Raw genomic sequence first — 24336 nt, 5'->3', positions numbered from 1 at the left:
AACATACAAAAATCAATCAATGTTAATATACAGCATTAATAGAGTAAAGGGAAAAAAACTCATTTGATTATACTAATAGATGCAGAAAAAGCATTTTACAAAGTCCAGAATCCTTTTGTGATGCAAAGCACTCTCAACAAACCATGAATAGAAGGGAACTTCCCCAACATGATAAAGGCAATCCACCAAAACCCCATTGTTAACATCATACTGTGAAAAACTGAAACGTTCCTCCACGATCAGGAAAACAGTAAGGAAGTCCACTCTCATCAATTTTTTTTTCAGTGTTGCACTGGAGGTTCTAGCCAAGGCAATTAGACAAGTAAAAGAAAAAGAAATAGAGGGATACCATATGATTCATGGGGTGGAAGTATAGTCTTTTCAACAAAGAGTGCTAAGACAACTGGATGTGCACATGTAAAAGAATGAAATTGGATCCCTACCTCATGCCATTAACAAAAATCAACGTAATTTAAAAAAAAAGAAAAAATGAGCTCAAGGTGGATCAAAGACCTAAAGGTAAGAGCTAAAATGAAAAAACTTGTAGAAGGAAACAAGTATAGATTAATACTTGTGACCCCTGATTAGGCAATGGTATGGCAAATATGACACCAAAAGCATAAGCAACAAAAGGAAAAAATAGATAAGTCAGACTTCATTAAAATTTAAATATTCTTCAAAGGATACTATGAAGAAAGTATAAAGACATCCTGCAGAAAGGGAGAAAATATTTGCAAATTATGTATCTGTTCAGGGACTATATACAGAATACATAAAGAAGTCTCACAACTCAAAAATTAAAAGACAAAAGCCTAATTAAAAATTGGGGAAAATATTTGAGTAGACATTTATCCAAAGTGGTCAATAAGCACGTGAAAAATGTTCAACATCATTAATTATTAGTGTATTCCAAATCGAAATCTCAATTGGATACCACTTCGTATGCACTAAGATGGCTATGATAAAAAAGACATGGGATTCCTGCATGGCTCAGTCAGTTAAGTGTCTGTCTTTGGCTCAGGTCATGATCCTAGGGTCCTAGGATTGAGTCCCGCATTGGGCTCCCTGCTCAGCGGGGAGTCTGCTTCTCCCTCTCCCTCTCCCCTGACTTGTTCTCTCTTTCTCACTCAAAAATAAATAAAATCTTTAAAAAAAAATGACAATAATAGCAAAAGTTCGTGAGGATGTGAAGAAATTGGAACCATCCTATTTGCTGTTACAGATGGAAAGCGGTACAGCCACTTTAGAAATCAGTTTGGCAGTTCCAGTGAGCTATCATTTGACCCGGAAATTCTACTCCTTGGGATATCTCTAAGAGAAATGAAAATATGTCCACATGAAACCCAAACATGGAAGTTAATAACAACGTTATTCATACTAGTCCAAACATGGAAATGACCCCAGTGCCTAATAATTAATGGATAATGAAAATGTATCGTGCTATTAAAAACTATAAAAATAAGGAAGTACTGATACAAGCTGTAGCCTCCATGAACTTCAAAACCTCATGCTAAATGAAAATAAGCTAACCAAAAAAAGCCATGTATTATATAATCCCATCTATATGAAGTGTCCAGAATGGACAAATCTAAGGAAATAGTACACTTACATTGTGTTAGGTCAATAGTGGATGACAGGGCTTCAGGGGAGGGAGGAAGGAAGGAAGGAAGGAAGAAAGGAAGGAGACTGCCAATGGATATGGGATTTCTTTTTGGGTGACTATAAGGTTCTGGAATTAGTAATGATGGCTATACAATGTCCTGAAGGTACTAAATAAATTGTACACTTTGAAGACGTGAATTTTATGGTATGTATGGAATTATATCTCGAAAATATGATAAAAACCCACATTCAAGTTATTTCCCCCCTAAAAAAAGAATAGATGAGAGTGTGTCAAATAAGTAAGAGGAGGAAGAGCATTCTCAGATTTTCACAAAAGAATATATATGGGTACTGGGAAGTCCTAAGATGTGCCACTCAGATCTACTTCAGGCTGAGAGCATACTACAATTGATGCCAGACACAGGACAATACAATTGATTCCAAAACAAGGTATTTTTTGCACTCCTGATGATTCAATTCTAAATGATTTAGTAACTATCATCATAGTGATGGCCATTGGTTTTATATTAGATATAATCACTCCAGAAAAATCTAGAGCTGTGCTGTCCAATATAGTAGTCACAAGCCACATGTATCCATTCACATTCAAATTTAAATTAAAATTAAATACAATTACAATTCAGTTCCCCAGTTGTACCAAGACATTTCAGATGCTCAGTAGCACAGCTGGCTACCATATTGGACAACACAGAATAGTCCCATTATTGTAGAAAGTTCTGCTGGATATGATTGGTTTTGAGAGAGATGAGTAGAGAACAGAAGGAAGGGAAGGGGAACAGTAAAGGGGTCTAAAAAAAACCTTCCAAAATTTAAAAATCTTGTGAATTCCAAAACTTTCTAGAAGTTATTCAACAGTCTTACCTGAGTGCCTATCTACTATGGGTCATTCTAGACAATAGGGATTGATTAATTGTTTCATTGATTTTTTTTTCAATATTATGGAGTAGCAGTGAATACAGAAGACTGTGCTAGGGGCATGGTATAAAATAACCAAACTGGCATATTGTATCTTCTCAAGAAATTTACATTCCAGGGGAGGACACTGCCCTTAATCAACAATGACACAAACAAATACAAAATGACAAATGTGATAATCACTCTGGTGGAGAGGTATCTGGACCAGTGAGAGCATATGAGGGGTATGCTTGATCTACTGTGGAACATCTTTTCTAAGGAAGGGGGCACCTGAGGTGGAATTTAAGTGAATAGATTAAGGAAAAAGAGAAGAACAGTCAGCTCAAAGACAGTATGCACAAAGGCCCTGGAGCAGAGGAAACATGGCAGGAAGGAGTAACTGACAGGTCCAATGTGTACCATCACAGAAAGTGAGTCACTATTCTCTGTGTCTGCAGCACCAGCATCACCTGCAAACTTGTTAAACATATAAAATCTAAGTCTCCCCCAAGCTACTGTATTAAAATCTGTATTTAACAAGTTCCTCAGGTGAGTAGTAAGCATGAAGCTCGAGGTGCATAGTCTATGCCAAGAGTCCACAAACTGTGGAAGGCAGGCCAGATCCTCCCACTGCTTGTGTTTATATAGAGAGTTTTATTGGGCCACCATTTTGCCTGTTCATTTACTGAGAGTCTATGGCTGTTTTCTTGGGGCAGTGATGGAATGGAGAGTTTGCCACAGAGATTGGTTGGCTGGCAATGCTGAAAATGTTTACTCTCTGGCTCTACACAGAAATTTTCTGACCTCTAGTTTATACTGTTCCATACCTCAAAGACAGCATTAAAGATTTGGCACTTATTCTAAGAGCAGAGGGAAACTGTAAAGCCTTGCATTTTAGAAGGATTGCCCTGGCTGCACAGAGATAAAAGGCACAGACAGTGAAGGGGTGCTCATTCTTGGCCAGAACTTGGATGACCCTCCACAATTTCCACCTTGCTGTCCGGGGCCTCCATCCTAAAGGAGAGTCCTTGGAGAAAGTTCTTGTGACTACTGCCTGAAGATGACCTCTTGGGGCTATCTCAGCCCCCAGAAGCACCCTCAAAGGATAAGGAGGCCCCCAGAAATGTTGACTCATCCTGAACTGAACTTCGGGGTGTCCTGGATCAGCTCTGACAGCAGTTCCCTATGTTCCTCCCTCACCTGTTGGTGCAGATGGAGAGCATGTACTATATACTCCAGAAAATCTGGCAGGGTCTCCAGGAACATGATAAGCAGGCAGAAAACTTCCTGTGGACCATGAAGACTTGGAGCTGACTTTTGGCCTTCCAGCCCAGGGAGTGCCAGGTAAGCCAGGTCTCCCCTGGTGAGACTGCTCACCAGGATTCCTGGGAGCCAGCCAGCCCTGAGGCTTCCCCGCACCCAGTGGTCAAGACCCCACAGCCCTCCAGTCTTCAGGGGCCACACTTCAAAGATTTCATGGCCACAAGGTCATCAGACTGGCACAAGCAGCCCTCTGGATCAGACACTGCCCCAGTCTACCAGATGGACATGCAGCCTTCTTGGGACTCTGAACCCCAGTTTTGGCAGGATATTCTGATTGAGCAACTCTGGAGATCTTTGCTGGGACCCACAAGAGGGTGGACCAGCCGCAGCACAGGACAACAGAATAGGCACTAAGCCTACAGAGCCAGGACCCAGGACCACATTATTTGAGATTGGAGCCATGTACCAAAGATACTTTGGTTCTCAGCCCATCCGCTCTCCACCTCCCCCCACCTTGAGAGTTCCCAAGAAGGGGGCACAGAGTCATGTACCAAAGCAGAGAGGATACTCTCCTGTGTGGCCTAGGAGCCTGCTGGGAGAGCTTATCCATTCTTGAAGCCCATATGTTGGTACCCTGAGGACTTAGGGGACATGTGGAAAAGACCAGATGCCTTGCCCTGACAATTCAAGAAGCTGGCCATCCCACATAGAATGGAGAAGGTGTGGATGCTAAATCACAGGGAGCTGTTGCTGCCATGGCTATCAGCAGCTTCACATGACACACATTCACCTGTGACAAGGGGCGTCAAAGTGTGGAGCTTGGTTGGCCAAGTGGTATAGGACAGGTATCCTGAGAACCACCTGTGTGTACAGATCTAGTGGGCCTACTTGCACACCTACCTGCTGTCCTCAAACAGCATGACCCTGCTGATGGGTGGCCACAACTTGCTTGGCTTGGGTGTGTAGGACCTGATAGTACCCTCCCTGCATGTGAGAGATGAGCTATCCTGTGCAGGTCTCACCTGCCAGGCCCTGGCCTCCCACCCTGAAGACAACTTGACTTTCATTGGCTTCACTGATGGCACAGTCAGAATCTGGGACCCACAGGACCAGAGCATTGTCAGGGATCTGCTGGGCCACCTGGATGGAGCCAAAAACATTGCTGTTAAAGACCGGAACATCTGAACAGGGTAGGGGGCGGGGGTCTGTGCACCTGCCTGTGGTACCTGAACACCACTGGGGAGCCCCAGGAATACAAATTTGAGTCTCAGATAAAAAGCCTGTTCCCTAGTCCCCAGGAGGACTGGGTGCTGGTGGGCACAGCCAATTGCCAACAGTGGCCGTAGCCCACCTGAGGGGGCCAGAAGCACATGGTGGGGTATAAGGATGGAACCATCTTGGGTCTCAAGTTCTCCCCTCTTGACCAGATCATTGGGATGGATGACCTGGTCAGCATCTACAGCATACCTGCGAGACCACAGTATTCCAGGTACCCAAGACCTCCTCCATCCTATGCTGTGATGCATACCCTAGAAACTGCCTGAGCATCACAGGGTTCAGTGACCATGCCTTGGTGTACCAGATCACCTACTGAGGGGCTTGGCACTGTGGTCCTGACTTGGGATCCCTTTTTTGTCTTTTTTCCCCCAACAAGGTGAAGGCATAGTGGTGGGACAATGTGGTGGGTGGGCTGGATTTCTTTCCCATTGCACAACTGGGCCAGTGATCTTTGTCACATGTAATAAAGCGATTGGAAAAGATGAAAAACAAAACAAAACAAAACAAAAACCAGGCACACTGACAGAACTTGCTCCAGAGGAGCTTAGGGTCTAGTGAGAACCCATTTTTGACTCCCAATTGGTTTTGACTCATTTCATGAGGAAGAGGATGATATTTTCACCTAGTTGTTTGTTGTTGTTAACTCCTTCAGTGCCTGGCAGAGTGCTGTTTAGTCAGGGATTGATGCTATTTAATGATTCAGTAAATGGCTTGACCTTATTATGGTTAATGCTTACCACTCTTAGAAACTTCTTTTGTAGACACTTCATTTCTTTTTTTTTTTTTTTAACATATAATGTATTATTTGTTTCAGGGGTACAGGTCTGTGATTCATCAGTCTTACACAATACACAGTACTCACCACAACACATACCCTCCTGAATGGTGGACACTTCAGAAGTCAAAATACCATGATGCCTGATCTGCTTTCAGCAGTCCTTGACAGTTCAGCTCTATTTTTGACATGGAAGCTAGGCCAGTACAGTAGATGGCAAGCTCTTGGCTACCTTGTGAGTTTGAGGAGAGCAGGGGAGACAAGAATCTGAGTCCAGTTTCCAGTATGGATGGGACCGAGCTTCAGATTCTCCCTCCATGATGTGAGGAAGCAGAGACTATTTATATTTAAGGTTTCCCAGAGCTTGAACATCTTTTTGGCCTTAGAGTTGCACAAGGTCACAAAAAGGGGACACTAGACAAGTCTTTGGCTTATCTGACTCAACCGCCTATATATTTTGTGTACATGGAGCTCTTCACACGTCATACACAAAGCATAGTTGATGAGAATATGGGAAAAAAGACAACAGTGCAGTCACAAAAGAGGTTTTTGAATTATGCATTATTTTTTATTTTAAACACTTCAGCTCCCTTTCATTTGTACAGATAATTGAACATTACCGGCTTATTCATAATGAAACCAACCTTTTCTACCAATTAGGCATGATTGTGTAGACTCTGGCCTTACTGGCTGGTTAGCTTGCTTTTCATATCGTGAGCTGGCAGCATTTGAATAAGTTGAATATTCAGTGAAGAAAAGTTCGATGTTTATAAACTCACCATGACAAATGGACATGCCATCATATCCACAATGCAACCAGAAGAAAGTGTTTTGAGAAAGTCTTGGGTAATGGTTTCTGGAAGAGGTTATAACTTGGTGTATAAAAAGAAGGAAAAGCTTTAAGGATAATAAATTACTTTGAGCACAGATAGGTTTTTTAGCAGTGTTGCCATCTCCTGGGCAATATGCCTGCTACAGAAGTGTTGTTTCAACGCATAAAAAAGCAGTTTGCAAGTTAAGCAGACTGTGTAATGGATAGTACTAAAGTAAGGAGGAATATTGTGAAGTCAACTTTATAATATTTTGTGAATGTCGTTTCTTAGCATTACTTCCCATTGATTGTCATTGATAGCATTCAATTAAAACATTATTTCATCAAGTCATCCTATACTAGGTGCTGTGGAAAATATAGAAGCAGTGCCGGCTTCATGGGCATGAGACTTGGGCACCCATGCACAACCTCACACTTAAAGCACCTGGTGTTTGGTTTACTGTTCTGATATTACTGTCTGGAAATTCTTAGTGTATTTGGGACAAGGGATCCTGCACTTTTGTTTTCACAGGACTCTGCAAATTATGCAGTTGTTCTGTACAGAAGATGGTGGAGTCTGTTTCTTCCCTCAAGTTGCTTACAATATTGTGTCTTGGAATCATGTTGGGACAGTATTATAGGAAGTTGATTAATTTTTCTGAGCTTTTGTTTCTTCCCTTTGTATATAAAATACTGCCGGGAATGTGGCCTAAGAAAATAAATGGAAGACTTAAACTATTAAGGTGATTTTCCCAAAGTAAGCAGTCAAGTGAGGAGATTCAGACTTCCTCTCCTGAGTTTCCGTCCACTGAGAAGGGACTTCATGAGCAAAGCTTCCTACTGAGTTCAAAATAGAATTCAGCCACGGACTAGTGGCATCATGTCTCCAGTTGCTAGGGAACTCGAGAACATCTGGATGTATTGGAAAAGTGCCCCAGGAGAAGGAGATCTGGGCAAGGCTGTGACGGAAAGATTCATCAAAAATGGGAACCAGGATGAATAGGCAAAGTAAAGGTCAGGTCCACAATACCATATTAAAAACTCCTGGAACCAGATACATTTTGGAATTCAGAATTTTTCTTCTTTTGAAAGGTAACATGATGCATATTTCATTGATTATATAAAATCTCCCCAGCATGTCTGGGCAGAGCTTTATAATCAAGTGTGTTAATTTTTCTGCAGTGAAATGTAGAATTGTTCACACCAAGTAAGAAAATTTAAAGACTACGAATAGTTTTGTGTCAGTTTACATCAGGCTTTGCTGCCAAATGTAATCAGGTCAGGTTTTACCACAAATGGATTACAAACTCTTGGTTTTCAGAGAGTTTGGATTTTAGAATTGTGGATAAGGAATCATAGACCTTTATCAAACAAGATTTAGGGAAATGGGGCCGTAGAATTTAGGAGAGAAGAGATGGGTCTAGCATTTCTCAAGGGAAGTCAGGCTAGGTCTAGTGTCCTGCTCCAATGGCTTGTCAGAAAGGCCCAGATTTTCTTCCCATGACAGCCGGAACACAAGCATTATGCTGAAGTCAATGAAAACCGGAAATACAAGGCTATGGACATCAGTTCTCAGCTTCTCTCCTCTTTTTTCCTGTTGCCCCAGCTTGGCAGCTTCTGGAATACATGGTCTCTCTGGTCATATTTTTGCAGTGGAAAATAGCATTTTCAGAACTGGCTGTCCTTAGGATTCATCTGTCATATTTCCTCTGTGTTTCTTCTATGGCAGTTGGCACAAGTGCTCACTCTTCACTGCTGAAATGGGTTTAAAAATCCTTGGCCAAATAGCCAGCCTCTTCATTAACACCCTTCTGGTACCCAGACCAAATAAAGCCAATGAAATGGGCTGATATTTATGTGGCATTTTCCCCAGGAAAATAGAAATAAGCCCCATCCAGGTTTAATATTGGTTTCATTTATTTTCTGCTTTGCTTGGACCATAAAATCAACCCGGTAGAAGCTGTCAAAGACAAAACAAGGCTAATCCTACACTGTTTTCATTCTGCTAGGCAAATGGTTTTCAAAGTATAATCCCTGGACCAGCAGAAACAGCATCACCTTGGAAGCTGTTAAGAATGTGAATTCTCAGGCCCCTTCCAGACCTATTGAATCAAACTCTGGGGTCGGGGTCTGACAATTTATAATTCTGATGCTAGCTGAAGTTTGAGAACCCTGTACTAGATAAACACCTTTCTCTTTCATGTGTACAGAATTCCAATTTTGTTTAAGAGATGTTACTAGTTAAAAATTCTCTCCACCACAGATCCCCTAGAGCTGAGATTGCTATGGGATTCGCTTCTTACGAGTGAGATATAACTGAGTGATTGCAACATTTACACAGGATTGGATAATTAAAACAACTCACGAGTGTGTGTACGTGTATGCATGTGTATGTATGTATAATACATAAATATAGACCCTGTATGTAAATACAGATCATATATATATAGATTCTTGTTACATAGATATTATCTATCTCTATATACCTATTCTATATATCAAATAGGGATTATGTATTTAAAGATACATCTCTATATATATGTGTGTGTGTATATATATATATATATATCTTTAATGAAGATTTAAGATACAATATAGAAAGAGAAAGGAAGCATAGGTAAACATTAGGAAGGTTTGAAATATCTAGGCACAGCTTCTCAGTCTCAGAGGAGGTACCTCCTCACCAGTTCATAAACTATCCAAATATTGTGAGATAGCTTGTTTTTAGGGAAGCTGAGGCACAAGTTTACTGAGGAGTTTTTTTATACGCTACTGGTCGAATAACAAAAACTAGGCTATAAAACCAGGTAAACCAGCTGCTCCCTATCAATCTACACATTTTCAACAAACAGTGTAGAGAAGCTGGTATAGCATGCCTCCTGGGGAGTATTGGACTTTAAACATAATATTGTAAACCACTAGCTAGGGCGTTTTATCCCTTTTTTGCCCAAGGGTCAGTACCATGGTTCCTGGCATGGTTCTAGCCATCCATGAGATAGGAATAGAATTATCAGAGACAAACTACAGATTAGCTCCTTCCCTACACAGTGGGCTTTCTGGAAATAGTAGTGTTTTCCTGTTACAAGGAGATGGATTCAGCTGCATACCTCATGTTCCCTTCTCCTTTTTTCTTCCTGGAATGCAAACAAAATGTCTGTGATAGCCATTCTGAGACTGGGAAGATGGAGTCCACACTAAGCAAGGCTGAAGAGAAAGATTCAATGAGTCTGGATCCCAATGACATCTCTAAGACTCTTTCTAGACTTCTTATTAGACGAGAAAGATGGACTCTTGTTCATTTTAGCCACCGTATCTTGAGGTGTTGTTATTGTGGATAAAAGTCATCCTCAAGGAGACAGAGGTATAAGAGGCAACATGTACCATTGTTTTTTCTTGCTGTATGAACATGGCCACTCTCGGGGCACCTGGGTGGCTCAGTTGTTAAGCATCTGCCTTTGGCTCAGGGTGTGATTCCAGGGTCCTGGGATCGAGTCCCACATCAGGCTCCCTGCTCCACTGGGAGCCTGCTTCTTCCTCTCCCACTCCCCCTGCTTGTGTTCCCTCTCTTGTTGGCTGTCTCTCTCTCTGTCAAATAAATAAATAAAATCTTAAAAACAAAACAAAACAAAACATGGCCACTGTTGTTCTCCCAACAACCCTATGATGTCAAGAGTGTATATTTCCATTTAGTAGATGCAGAAATATGGGTTCCAAGAGATAAATTACCCAAAGCCTTGTAGTTAGAAATTCAAAGCCAGAATTAACTCTCTTAGGGCACACTTCTATATATTGGGTAAAGTAGTGACAAATATAAGTTTTGAGGGACCTGAAAGTCATAACATTTCAAGGGCCCTCTTGGGGAGCTGTCTGGTAAAATGAAGGAGACTTATCTTTACAGAAAGTCAGTTTTTGGTTTCAACCTCTATTGTTAAGAATAATCATTTTCTAGCACCATGTATAATTCCTACATGAAAACTTGATATACCAATGACCAAATTTTCAGACATTTTTAGAAATCTTAAACCTATTTTTATTTTTCATGGCCACTCCTGGCTTTAATGCAAGAAAGCAGATGGGTTTTATATCACAATTTCTTTATGCATTGGCTAAATTCCCTTAGTTTTGTGGATATTAGCAGGTGTTGGATTTTAGGTGGTGATAAGTGGATGTGTCACTGAGATGACATACTTTTGCAGTATGACAGTGACTAGGAACACTTTCTTTCAAGTCACCATACCTTGATAAACCTTAGCTCAATGATTTCCCAGCTTTATGAACTTATACCTCATTCTTCTTATTTGAGAAAAAATGTATAAAAATTCATGAAAATAGCCCATGTCAAGAACTTGCTTACCAGGTACTTGGCACGTAGTTAGTACTCAATAAAGATTAATGGTGCTTATTATCACCTCCAGTACTTTTGTTTACTACTATGTGATGCTAGGAAAGTAACTCCTTAGGTCTCTGTTTTCTCATCTGTATAATTGGATAAGTTAAATTGCTCTCGTGGTATTTGGCTTAGAAACGGAAAATTCTATATTCTGCACATGCTTCCATTATATGTAATCCTGAGGTCAGAGAGTGTATCTGTTTTGTTAATATTTACTTAATCTATAGCATAATGCCTGGTACACAGCAGCCATTCAGTAAATATTTGTTGAATGAATAATGTTTGCAAATATTTAACTTCTTAAGAATTAGACTCTGTGGCTTATCCATGCTAAAACTGCACAACTGAAGTTATAAGCAAACATTTCTCTGATGAATATGACCCTGGTAAAAGAGAATACTTAGTTCTGTTATGCTGGAGATTGGAAAGATGGTGTGGTTTCACTTGTGTTTACTGGCAGCATGATCTAAACCCTACCAATTTTCTTCAGTAATCTGAGTTCAAAATCTTGGGAACTGTGGGGGAAAAACAGTACCAATAGCTATTATGCTTCCTCTTTACCTTTTTATGATAACACATAGTCTCATGAGTTTGTGACAATGTCAAACCTATTTTCATTTACTCATGGTCACTATTGGCTTTAATTCCAGTTTCAAGTTTTTCTTATAATTTGGACGCAAAGATGGGATTTTGCCAACCTCTGTCACCCTACAAATGATCGAGATTAATCCAGCTGATCTATTTGGGTAGGCTGACACTCTTCTTCCTTCCATGTTGTAGATGATGTGGCCTTTACTAAAAATGGTGACTTTTAAGAGAAAAGAGACGTATTCTCCAGTTAAGGGTGGCAAGTAGTAAAGTTACCTTTAAAACCTTACAGCAGGTCCTCAAGTCCCCTTGCCATATCTGGAATATTCCATCAGTCTGTTTATAGAGCAGTTCTGAGGCAGAAGGCAGAGACAAATAAATGATTTGTCCCCAGATGACATCCATGATCACTAGACCACAATGACTATGAAAGAGTGTCTAAATTGGCAGTCATATAATGTGCGGAAGGCTTTTTATCTCTAAGAAGCAGATAGCCAAAACTCATCAATAAAATTCTACGGTCAATTTTGTTTTCCCTCTGGGAAAAATAATTGACAACATTGTCATAAGCCCCAGAGAAGCCTCATTGTATCAAGGACAAACAGCCAGATATAGTGAAGCAGATCAGAAAAGTAACACCATCCACCTACAGAGATCAAGCAGGATGCAAATCTCCCCATTTCATCTCTGGAAAGAAGACCATGAAAGTAATGAGGTGGAAATAGACCCATATGACATCCTCCTCCCCCACTCACTACCACCTGCCCTTGTCTGGATCTCCACCAGAAACAATTTCCCATTTGTCTTCACGATTATTTAATTAACATTTTAAACATGAATTTGATCATGTACCCTCCTGCTTAAAACCTTCAGTAATTTCCTACTCCCTTAACATCCTTAGCATAAAATATAAACTTCTTCCCTTGGCCTTCATGCATGGATAAGCCATAGAGTCTCATTCTTAAGATACATATTTGCAAGCATTCACTCATTCAACAAATATTTGTTGAGTGGCTGCTGTGTGCCAGGCATTATGTTATGGACTGGATGAATAAATAAGAACAGCACCATGTTGATATCTAAGGAGTCAAAAATTAATCTTTCTTTTCCTGCCAAATTGAGAGCTAGTCATTGAGAAGTCAGAAAGTGCTTTAGGTGTGTGGTTATAGAGTGATTCTTTACTGTGAATCCCAGATTACTAAAAAATTTTCCACCTGAAGACAATGCTGCATCACCAAAGCCCACCCCTTCTTCCCACCTAGGAGGTTGCCCCTGTATAAGGTACAGTTTGAAGGAGTAGACTGCACTTGTCATCCTAAGAGAAAAGCAGTCAGTGCAGATGAAGCTCTGTTCTTTATCTTAAATTTCTCATGGGGAGGAGTGAGTGGGTTGGTGTGTGTGAGAGGCTAGATGTCCACATGGAAGGATATCAGCAATGGGACATCTGTCTTCCCCAACAGTATAGGGTCATAAAAACAGGTGAGCTCAATATTTGTCTTCCCCAACAGTACAGGGTCATAAAAACAAACAGGTGAGCTCAATATTTGAACAAAACCAGCATGGTCCAAAATGGCCTTGTTTGTTTCAACAAAGGCACATTTTAAGTCATGTGATCTTTACTTCACTGAAATCCTTCTTATTGGAGTAAATGTCCATCCTATCACTTGCAAACAGTCCATTTTCTTTCAGCTGATGTATTTTGCTTTTTCCCCTCCAATAATAGAAAATAATGCTTTGGCTATGTGTTTGAACTACATGAAATTGATGTTATTCAACCATTTTTGACACGTTCAAAAATGGAAATTTCATATAATTCATTCTAATAAATATACTAATGTTGCAGAATGTAAGAAAAGGAATGAAAATACTGATCAATTAATTAATGCTTATAGATTATAGATATTAATAATAGATTATATAGGCTATGAAAAATCCATGGAACAAAATCAAACCTGAAGGATCTGGTTTGGGTCTTTTAAATGTTCCGCTTGATTAGGGATTTTTTGTTGCAAGGGGGCAGTAGGGAAAGAAAGGGAGTGTATCACTAGGAGATGGAGCTTTCAAGGAGACTAGAGTCTGTGGGGATAGGAGACAAGTTATATTTATCTGTGGTTGTCCATTAGTATTTGGCTCCAAGCCTCTACCTGCCTTGTTCACAAGCATAGGGAGGGAAGAAAGGGAAGCAGGAAAAAATTAAAGGCAGTGGTCATCACAGTAGTTTCCTGGAGGGTCCCAAGACTCAGGGAGTCTGAGAGGTCAAAACTATTTTCATAGTAATACTGAGATACCATATGTTTTTTCCACTGACATTTACAGTGCTATTGCCAAAATAATGCTGCTGTAGGACACATTAAGACAGTGGGATCAAATCATAAGAAGAGTCATATTCTTCAAACCATGCATTTACAGTATTAAAAAAATGCTAGTTTCATTTAGGACTGTCCTTCATGAGGAAGTAAAATCATTTTTATTATTCTGTATAATGAAATAGGAAATACACAGGAAATAGTTCCATTGCAAACTAGGTATAGTATAATGGTTATCTCAAGGAAACATATTTTGGCAGTTGTTTGAGTTGTGAGGAGAATTATCTGCTTTTTTCACTGAACACCATTTTTACTTGAAAGACCAGCGGACAGACTGTTGGTATTTGGTCTTGGGCATTTGGCAGACATTTTCTCTAAAATGAATGACGTGAACTTGTCATTTCAAGAAAAAACAACTGACTGTATTAGTTGCCAATGGCAAATTTGAGGGTCCATGCAACCATTTTTAGAATTTTGGAAAATTTATATTTGCCAACCTGAGCTTGAATGCTTAATGCCTTTTTAATTTTTTTTTCATTTTCATAGAAATGTGTTATGAATGTAATGAGTTTATTGTTACTTAAATTAATAAAGCAACCATTTTTAGAATTTTGGAAAATTTATATTTGCCAACCTGAGCTTGAATGCTTAATGCCTTTTTAATTTTTTTTTCATTTTCATAGAAACGTGTTATGAATGTAATGAGTTTATTGTTACTTAAATTAATAAAGATCCTTTATATTTTTCAGGTTTAATTTCAAATATGGTCAATATTAAAAGATACAGCTCTCATAAACAAATGCTTTGTGGGGTCTTCAATAGATTTTAAGTACCTAAAGTATTGAGACTGAGAGAGGTTGAGAATGATTTGTAAGGGCTAGTATTTTTCCTTTAAATAATTTTTCCTTTAAATAAACTCTAAGACTCATGCTTTTTGCTTACCAACTTTCCCCCATTATTTCTGAACTTCTTTCTCACTGATCTATTGCTCTGTGTGTGTGTGTGTGTGTGTGTGTGTGTGTGTGTGTGTGTGTCTTTCTTTCCATTATGAACATTTAGGTCTGGAAATACCTTTTCATGGTTAGATTAATGGCAATGCTTCTCAAGAAAACCAGTGTCCCTTGTCCTAGGAGATTTTCTATATTCCCTGTCTTACAGATCCTAAAATAGGTTCCTTCTCTTTTGCTGGTTTAATCTTATGTTTTCAGTGATTCAGCACATAAGACTGAAATGGAAAAATAGTATTATAAACTTATATGCAATGAAGAAGCTAGAAAGAATAAATAAGGAAAAATATAAAACATTGTCAATGAAAATAGAAACCACAAATACAGAATAACAAATGCAAATGCTAGAGATCATTCTGTTTTTGTGAAGTCTTGGATGTGTCCATTTCCCCCAAAATATCTGTTCTTTTTTCTGTTTGTTACTGATGTTGCCGTGATTACTTCTGACAAGTGTGGCACACACAGACTTAATGACAGGATGATTGTTTGTATGGAAGAGACACCTAAGCCCACGCCCATGAGGAAATTGTCGGGCAAGGGCCCACACACTGAGATACTCAGCAAGTCACTACTGATGATTATTAAATTATACTTTCTAAATGATATTATTAATAGTGCTGCCAAATCAGCCAAATTGTAGAATATGTGATACAGAGAGGGCTCTAGGGACTGTTGTTTTCATAAAAAGTGAAGCTCAGATCACATAGAAACTTAGAAAATATTCCACTTGAAGGAGATTATCAGTATAGTTTTCTCATGGGTAGCATTCTCCTGTCAGGTTTTAGCCACCAATTCCCTCTGTTATCTGGGTAATACCCTCTTATGTAAAGTGGAAAATACCACTAAAATCTTAACCCGAAACCTTAATGTATAGAACAGAGAGAACAGCTGCCTGGCTTAAAGAAAAGGTGAGGAAACTTAAAATCTCCTCTTTGGCTCCCCACTGGGCTTCTCTGTCTGCTCAGTTTGTGAGATTCTACAGCGAACCCTGGGATTCTGGGACACGCAGTTGGAGACCCATTGCACTAAGGACTCTCTAGCTCCATGTGCATGTGGAGGCCTTGTCAGAATCCGAGTAATTTATTTTAATTAGAGATCCAGCTGGCATCAAGTTCAGAATTAAGTGCTCCCTTGGGTGCAGTTGGCAAAGATGATGGAGAAAGTGGCAGCTCCCTACTGCAGTCGGATTCCTGAGCTAAGAGCCGCTGTGCACTTACTGAGTACCACCTATAGTTTATCCACATCCTGGGCGTTATGGGGTGAACAAAATAGAGACAGACCAACATCGATCTTCAAGGAGCAGAGTCCAGCACAGCATTAACTGGAAATCCAATAAAAGGCCAGATACAATAAGGTTTCAGAATTCAAGGATAGATGGTAGGTGGCATGATTAGGCAGATAAGGAAGGACAGATGGGGCAGGATGTATCATACATTATTCAGATTTTTAGTATACATTTATTCCATACCAGTCAGTCAGCTTGGTGATAAGGATATGAAGGTAAACATACATGGTTTTGATTCCTTCCTCCTTGGTGCTTGCTATCTAGTTGGTGTCGGGTAGAGACAGGCATCAGTCAAGTAATTAAAAAAATAAATGTGATATTTCAACTATGTTGAGGTGGACTTTGTCTGAGGGGTGGGTATGGTGTTCAGAGAAAGCTTCCCTGAGAAAGTGCTCACTGAGCTGAAATTAGAAAGATGAGTTGGTATGGAGCAAGAGAGTGAGAGCAGGGTATGGCACAAAATATTTGACTGTGGCTGTCCTTTACTTAGGAAAGCCACAAATCAACAACCCTGACCCTAACTCTGACTTCTCATCTTGTTTTCTACTGTCTGCAGGATTCAGCCACTCTTCTGTGCTTTATCATTTGAGAATGAGCATACAGAAAACCAGCTCTCTGTGCCATTCTAAGACCCTTTCTCTTGATTTTCTTTCTGTTGCTAATAATATCTGATGTCTCCATAGCGCTTTATATTTACAAAGCACTTGTGCATGCACTATCATATTTTCCCCTCACCAGAACTTTATGCAGTGGATATTACCATCCCCATGTTACAGATGCAAAAATGAGACTTAAAGTAGTTCATGACTTTCCCAAGGTCCCACAGCCAGGAATTGCTATTACATATGAAGTCTAGAGCTCAAACCTTCCATCTCCATATCCTTCACCTTCATAGCACATGGAAATATTACTTCAATTTCTCCCATAGGTAGACTGAGAACCCTGATCCCTGCCTCTCCTTTTCCACATATAAATAATTCACTGGGGCCTTTGATTCTTTCATAACTACCTTTTCTATTTCTAAATTGATGTGAGAACACTTGAAATGAGGCCTACCCCCTTATCAAGTTTTAAAGTGCATACTACAGTATTGTTAAAAATAGGTACCATGTTGTACAGCAGATTTATAAAACATTTATTTTGTATAACTGAAATATACAGCAACTCCTCTTTTCTTCCTTCTCCCAGGCCCTGGCAACCACCATTCTATTCTCTGTTTCTTTCTTTCTTTTTTTTTTTTTTTAAGATTTTATTTATTTATTTGACAGAGAGACAGCCAGCGAGAGAGGGAACACAAGCACGGGGAGTGGGAGAGGAAGAAGCAGGCTCCCAGCAGAGGAGCCCAATGCAGGGCTCGATCCCAGGACTCTGGGATCGAGCCCTGAGCCGAAGGCAGATGCTTAACGACTGAGCCACCCAGGCGCCCTGAGTTTGACTATTTTAGATTCCACATATGAGGTCATGAAGTATTTGTCCTTCTGTGACTGAGATATTCACTTAGCATAATGTCCTCCATATGTTGTCACATATGGCAGGATTTCTTTCTTTTTAAAGGCTGGATAGTATTCCATTGTATGTATATACCCTGTTTTCCTTTTTCATCCACTCACTGATGAACATTTTTGTAGTTCTTGTATCTTGGATATTGTGAATAATGCTGTAAACCATATATCAGATAAGGGGCTAATATGCAAAATATGTAAGGAACTCCTATAACTCAATAGCAAAAATAACCAAATAATCTGATTAATGAAAAAACTTAAATAGACATTTCTGCAGAAGGGGGCATACAAAGGGCCAAGAGGTACATGAAAAGGTTCTCAGTATCACTCATCATCAGGGAAATGCAAATCAAAACCATAATGAGATATCCCCTCACACCTGTTAAGATAGCTATTATACTTTATCAAGATAAAAAGCTTTTGAACAGCTAAGGAAACAGTAAACAAACTAAAAGGCAACTTCGTAATGGGAGAAGAAATTTGCAAATCTCTTATCAGATAAAGAGCTGGTATCCAAAATCTATAAAGAACTTATCAAACTCAATACCCCAAAAACAAAAAATCCGGTCAAGAAATGGGCAGAAGACATGAACAGATACTTCTCCAAAGAAGACATACAAATAGTCACTGGACACATGAAAAAATGCTCAACATGACTCGGCATCAGGGAAATACAAATCAAAACCACAATGAGATACCACCTCACACCAGTCAGAATAGCTGAAATTAACAACTCAGGAAACAACAGATGTTGGCAAGGATGCAGAGAAAGGGGAACCCCTTACACTGTTGGTGGGAATGCAAACTGGTGCAGCCCCTCTGGAAAACAGTATGGAGGTTCCTCAGAAAGTTAACAGTAGAGCTACCCTACAACCCAGCAATTGCACTACTAGGGAGTTATCCAAAGGATATAAACATAGTGATCCAAAGGGGCACATGAACCCCAATGTTTATAGCAACAATGGCCATATTAGCCAAACTATGGAAAGAGCCCAGATGTCCATTGTCAGATGACTGGATAAAGAAGAAATGGTATATATATTAAACGGAATATTACTCAGCCATCAAAAGGGATGAAATGTTGCCATTTGCAATGATGTGGATGGAACTAGAGGGTATTGTGCTGAGCAAAGTAAGTCAGTCAAAGAAAGGCAAATACCATATGATTTCACTCACATGTGGAACTTAAGAAACAAAACAGATGAACATAGGGGAAGGGAAGGAAAAATAAAATAAGACAAAAACAGACAGGGAGGCAAACCATAAGAGACTCTTAACTATAGGAAACAAACTGAGGGTTGCTGGAGGGGAGGTAGGTGGGGGATGGGGTAACTGGGCGATGGGTGTTAAGGAGGGCACTTGAAGTAATGAGCACTGGGTGTTGTATGCAACTGATGAATCACTAAATTCTACCTCTGAAACTAATAATACAGTATATGTTAATTAAATTTAATTTAAATAAAAAATTTTTAAAAAGATAAGTGGTGGTGAGGATGTGGAGAAATTGGAACACATGTACTGTTGGTGGGAATGGTGCAGTTGCTATAGAAAACAATATGGAGGTTTTACAAAAAATTAAAAATATAATCCAGCAATTCCACTTCTGGGAATTAACCCCCCAAAATTGAAATCAGTATTCAAAGAGATACCTTCATTCCCATAACTACATTTTTAAGCAGGTTGGCCTTATAGGGAACAGCCAAGAAATGGCTTTGTTTTATGCCCAGCTCTGCCTTCAGATATCTTTTTTGAATTCCTTTCTCCATTCCCAGATGCTGTATTAAGCAGATTCCATTAGTTTTCTGGTTGCTTTCAAATATTTTAGCGATATCATTTTCAGAGAGAGAAAATTCAGGAGTCTAGTCTGTCATCAATTCAGAGCTGATTTGCTCACTTGGGTTTACTTGCCTTGCATTCCACTGACTAGCAGTGGGGAAGGAAATGCAGGCTCTTCTTTGCTCTCCTTTCTCTATCTTTTCCCCAACTCAGTCTGCTGCTTCTGGCTCCTCTGGAGTTGGGGATAAGAGGAAAGAAAGATGGTAGTGAAAATTACAAATAATTTTGTTTGCATAATTCCAGCAGTACTATGAATATATATGTGTATATATATGCATATATACCTGTGTGTGTGTGTGTGTACATATATGCTGAATCATCTAGGTGACCTTCTTATAATTGAATTCAAACATACGCTATCTAGTTAGAGTGACCATTTCATTCCAGTTTGCCCAGGATTTTTCCAGTTTTAGTGTTGAAAGTCCCACATCTTGGGAAAATCCCTCACTCTTGGACAAATTGGGACAGTTGGGCTCCCTAAAGAGCACTTAGTAGATCCTTAAGAGTGCATCTTGGGAGCACTGGTGTTCTGCAGACACCAGTTAAAATGACACTCACATAGCAAATAGATTCCTGATGTGGAAATCAAGAGAAGTTGCTCCTCTTTTTACTAGCAGAGAGACTTTGGGTAAGGGCTGAAATGAAGTCAATAATTATTTGTAAAAGAATGAATAGGTGAATGTGCATATAGAGCTTCCATTGTACCTATATTCATGTCTCTCCCTAAAGGTAGTAAGGCCAGACCAACATTAGGCATTGGTTGTTTAGTTAAATAAGATTATTTGCTTTCAGTTTCACCGTTGGTAATTATGTCAGTAGATGTTTATTTTAAAATATTTAAAGTTTAAATGAAATTATTAATCTGTTCAATTATTCATTGAAATAATGAGTATGGGGTATATTAGCATTATAAAATATTCACTTAGAATGAGAATATTTTATTTAGCCTTCCCATGTTTTATTCAGGAATTTTGATCATTTTTATTAAGCTTAGAATTGATGTGAAAGATACCATGAGTATTAGGAATTAAGAAACAAAATCAAATAAATAAGAAAAAGAGAAGCTATGTTGGTATAGTCAATCTCCTCGGAAGATGTGAATCATGAATTCAAGACTTTGCTAGCTTATTTTAGTGCTTCCAGCATGTGCAGTGAATTACTTGTAAAGATATATGTTAAGAGCATTGACACAATTGGAGTGCAGTCAGTTTATTGGGAAGAGCATAGGCTTAAAAGTCAAAAGTCTTGGATTTTCATCTTGGTAGCTATTTACCAGCCATGTGACCTTATACAAGTTAACTTTGAGCCTCTGTTTTCTCACCTATCTTCCTATTTTATAGTAATTTTGGGAAGATTAAGATACTGAATATAAAATGACCAGGGACAGTGCGTTGACCCCTGGTGACCGAGAGTAGGCTGTTGGAGGTGAGGGAATGAAAGTGTGTGGCCTGGACAAAGCAGCAGCTATGTTAGAGAGAAGTAGCACCTCTGGCAACGAAAAGGGAAGGATCAGGCAAATAAATCCTGACATCCTTCTCCTCCTGCCCTCTGCAATCTTGACAGTGTCTCCCACAAGCTAAATCCAATGGGAAGCGAAAAGATAAGGGAGCTGGTTGGTGCAGTCATGGATACCAATCTTCTGAGCATGGAGAAAGATGAAGAGCCAAGAGTAGATCTGGAGGAGCAAAGATCAGACATAAGCACTGTAATCTGCCTGTAATAATACTGCATACAGGTAGATATGAAAACTAGCTCTAACTTTGGAAAACTTTGTGGCACGTTCTTATAAAGTTAAGAATACAGCTACCATATGACCCAGCAATCTGCTCCTGGAGACTTATCCTAGAGTAATGAAAACCTCTGTTCAAATAAATATCTGTATGTGAATGTTCATTCCTGCTCTATTCATAGTCATTCCAAACTTGAAATTGGTCAAATGTCCTTCAACAGGTGAATAGATAAACTGTGGTACATCCATACAACAGAATATTATTCAGCACTAAGGATGACCTATTGATACACACAACATCCTGGATGCACCTGAAAGGTATTATGCTGAGTGAAAGAAGCCAGTCTCAAAAAGTTACATACTATGTGGTTCCAATTATATGACATTCTTGAAAACACAAAACTGTAGTAATGAGAAACTGACCAGTGGTTATCAATTGTTATGCATGAAAAAGGGTATAACTGTAAAGGGAAAGTAGGGGAAATTTTTGGGGAGTGATAGAATGGTTCTGTATATCAATTGTGATAGTAGTTACACAAACTTATTTGTGTGCTAAAAGTAATAGAACTGTACATTAAAAATGTTTAATTTTATTATATGTAAATTTCAATACAAAGAATAATTTAAGTATGTGAGATATATTGTGGATAAAAGCAGTAATGATAGATTTATTCTTGTAAATATTGTCAACCTCTTTGTCCCAAAGTTGAATCCTAAGATATTCCAATCCAAATTGATAGAGTTGTAAATGCAGAAATGCCTTAAAATAGGACATTAAGAAGGGAGAGTTCTCTGTGGCAAGATGAAGGCAACAGGCATCAGAATCTAGCCAGTGGGCCTGAGGGTCAGAAAGCAACTGATCCAGATGGAACTAAAGGACATGGTAGCAAACAGGTGTCTGAGAAAAGCAAAGGGAGATTACGGCATGGAGTCAAGGACAGAGCCTGGAGACTAGGAACCAGACCATGGTTTGGTCGTATCACGGGGCTTTGAGGCAAAAGACCATCCAGCTCTTAGCAGTTGATTACTAAGCAGAGAGGCAGGACAAGAATGAAAGAAGAAACAAAATAGTGTAGAGTTTAAAGGCATAGGCAGTGGAGTGACACAGCTAGGCCGACTTTGGCTTTGCTGCTTCCTAGCTTACGACCTGAAACAATTGTTCTAATTTCTCATATAAAGAAAGGGTTAAGAACATCTTGCCCATTTCACTGCTGTAAAGATTAAGGAAAGTCATCTGTAATAGTTTCAGTAAGTTGCTTGCCCAGATGATAGAAGTACATTAAACAGAAGGTTGCAGGTCACATCAGGACCATGGAGCTCATGAGCTATGTATTTGGAGAGTCATTTTGTCTTGCTAAGCCTATCTACGCCCTAAAATTTAGGGGAGAGGGACCCATTGAAATAAGACCTATGAATTGCTAGAATTGCTATTTCAATATACTTGTAAGTTCAATCCAGGCCAGGAGGAAATCTTTTCTTCTTACTTAGCTGCTGTGCTAAAGATACAGAAAGTAATCACCCAGATCTGGGTCAGTTTTTGAGCTACACAGGGCCAGATATACAGAAGAGGATCAAGAGGGTTCAGCCAGGAGGTCCCAAACAACTTTGGTCAGGAGGAAGTGGTGACATAATATTAACATGACCATGAGGACTCACCTTTGTGCATTAGGTACAGTTTGAGGAAGTACCCTGAGGTGGTTAACACCATGGGCTCTAGAGCCAGAACTTGTTAGGGGAAATTGGGCCAATGGTAAAATAGGTCTGTTGTTGAAGATGCTTAACTGTCACCCTCTCTGCCCCTCCATACCTGTAATAGGATTATCCACCCATATTCTTAATCATGTGACTTTTCAGTGTCTTCCACCAGAGTAGACAGATTTTACATCCTTATTCCATTGATTTTGTGTTTACCCAGTGACTCGTTTTGGACAGTGATAAGTTAGGGGTATAACATGAGCATAGCCACATACACTGCTGACATGTCATGAGGCGGTCTTGTCCCAGATAGCTACTGCCACTTCAGCTTGAGTCACAACTGAGTGACACATGGAACAGAACTGAACCCAAACCACAATCTGAACCAGAGTCAACTCAGTCCTTCAGCTGATTCTTTAAATAAGAAATGAATGATGATTGTTGGAGGTATTTGTGATTTTGGGGTCATTTGTTACACAGCATCATTGTAGCTGTAAGTGACTTAACACAGAAGCTCCTTAACTTTAATTATCTTCATTTTGACTTTGTAAAATTAGGTTAATAATGCCTAATTGTAAACATTCAGTAGGACAGTTATCAGGAATAAATGGGGTGATACGTGTAAAGTACTTAGCATAGTACTCAATACCAAGCAAAAGAACAGTAAATGAAAGTTACTACTATGAAGATAGAAGGCTAGGAAGAAATTCTTTAAAAAAGTGTCCATCTTGCTGAGTCTCCGTTTCCTCATCTGTAAATTGTGTATAAAAATACTTGTTCCACCTCTCTCTAAACGATGGTGTTAGAATGACACCAGGTGATGGATGTGACATTAACTAGCTGTCTGTGAAGAACTCTCCATGAGGAGTTACTATTCTGTCTACTACAGGGAATCCTCTTATCCCAGTGTTATTTACCATCACCCCTAAAGTTACAGCTATATAGGAGAGTGGGATGAAAAGCATCAGTGCATGACAGCATGAACTAAACAGTCCACTCATTACAGTTAGTGTCCATGTGAATATCTCCCTTCACTTAACACCCTTCTCTCTACAGCCACAGCATTGGTACCGTCACTGGGTGCTCTCAAACATCTGATGACATAGCACATATATATTCCAATTTGATTGCAGAAGAAAACTGTACATCTTGGAAAAAAAGTTGCAAGATTTTGCAAAGATGAAGGGATGATGAAGAATTTTTCTAATCACATGCAAAATAATTGACAAATGAGGATCCGACAGAGTTAGACCAGTTAATAATTGAAGAAGAAAAAAATCAACAAGGAGGATCATGACATGATAGGCTTCAAAGGAGAATAATTTGATGATTTGAATATCAAAGGATGCAGGGA

At 39.4% G+C, this 24336-nt stretch overlaps 1 pseudogene; it reads left to right on the top strand.

Moving 5' to 3' along the window:
* The first annotated feature begins 1156 nt into the window (after nucleotides 1-1156).
* Nucleotides 1157-5259, top strand: LOC113256635 (transducin-like enhancer protein 6; annotated as a pseudogene).
* Nucleotides 5260-24336: the final 19077 nt, after the last annotated feature.

The sequence above is a fragment of the Ursus arctos genome, unplaced genomic scaffold (genome assembly GCF_023065955.2).
Source record: "Ursus arctos isolate Adak ecotype North America unplaced genomic scaffold, UrsArc2.0 scaffold_14, whole genome shotgun sequence".
In the NCBI taxonomy this organism is placed as follows: Eukaryota; Metazoa; Chordata; class Mammalia; order Carnivora; family Ursidae; genus Ursus; species Ursus arctos.
This window is presented reverse-complemented; position numbering and strand designations above follow the sequence as displayed.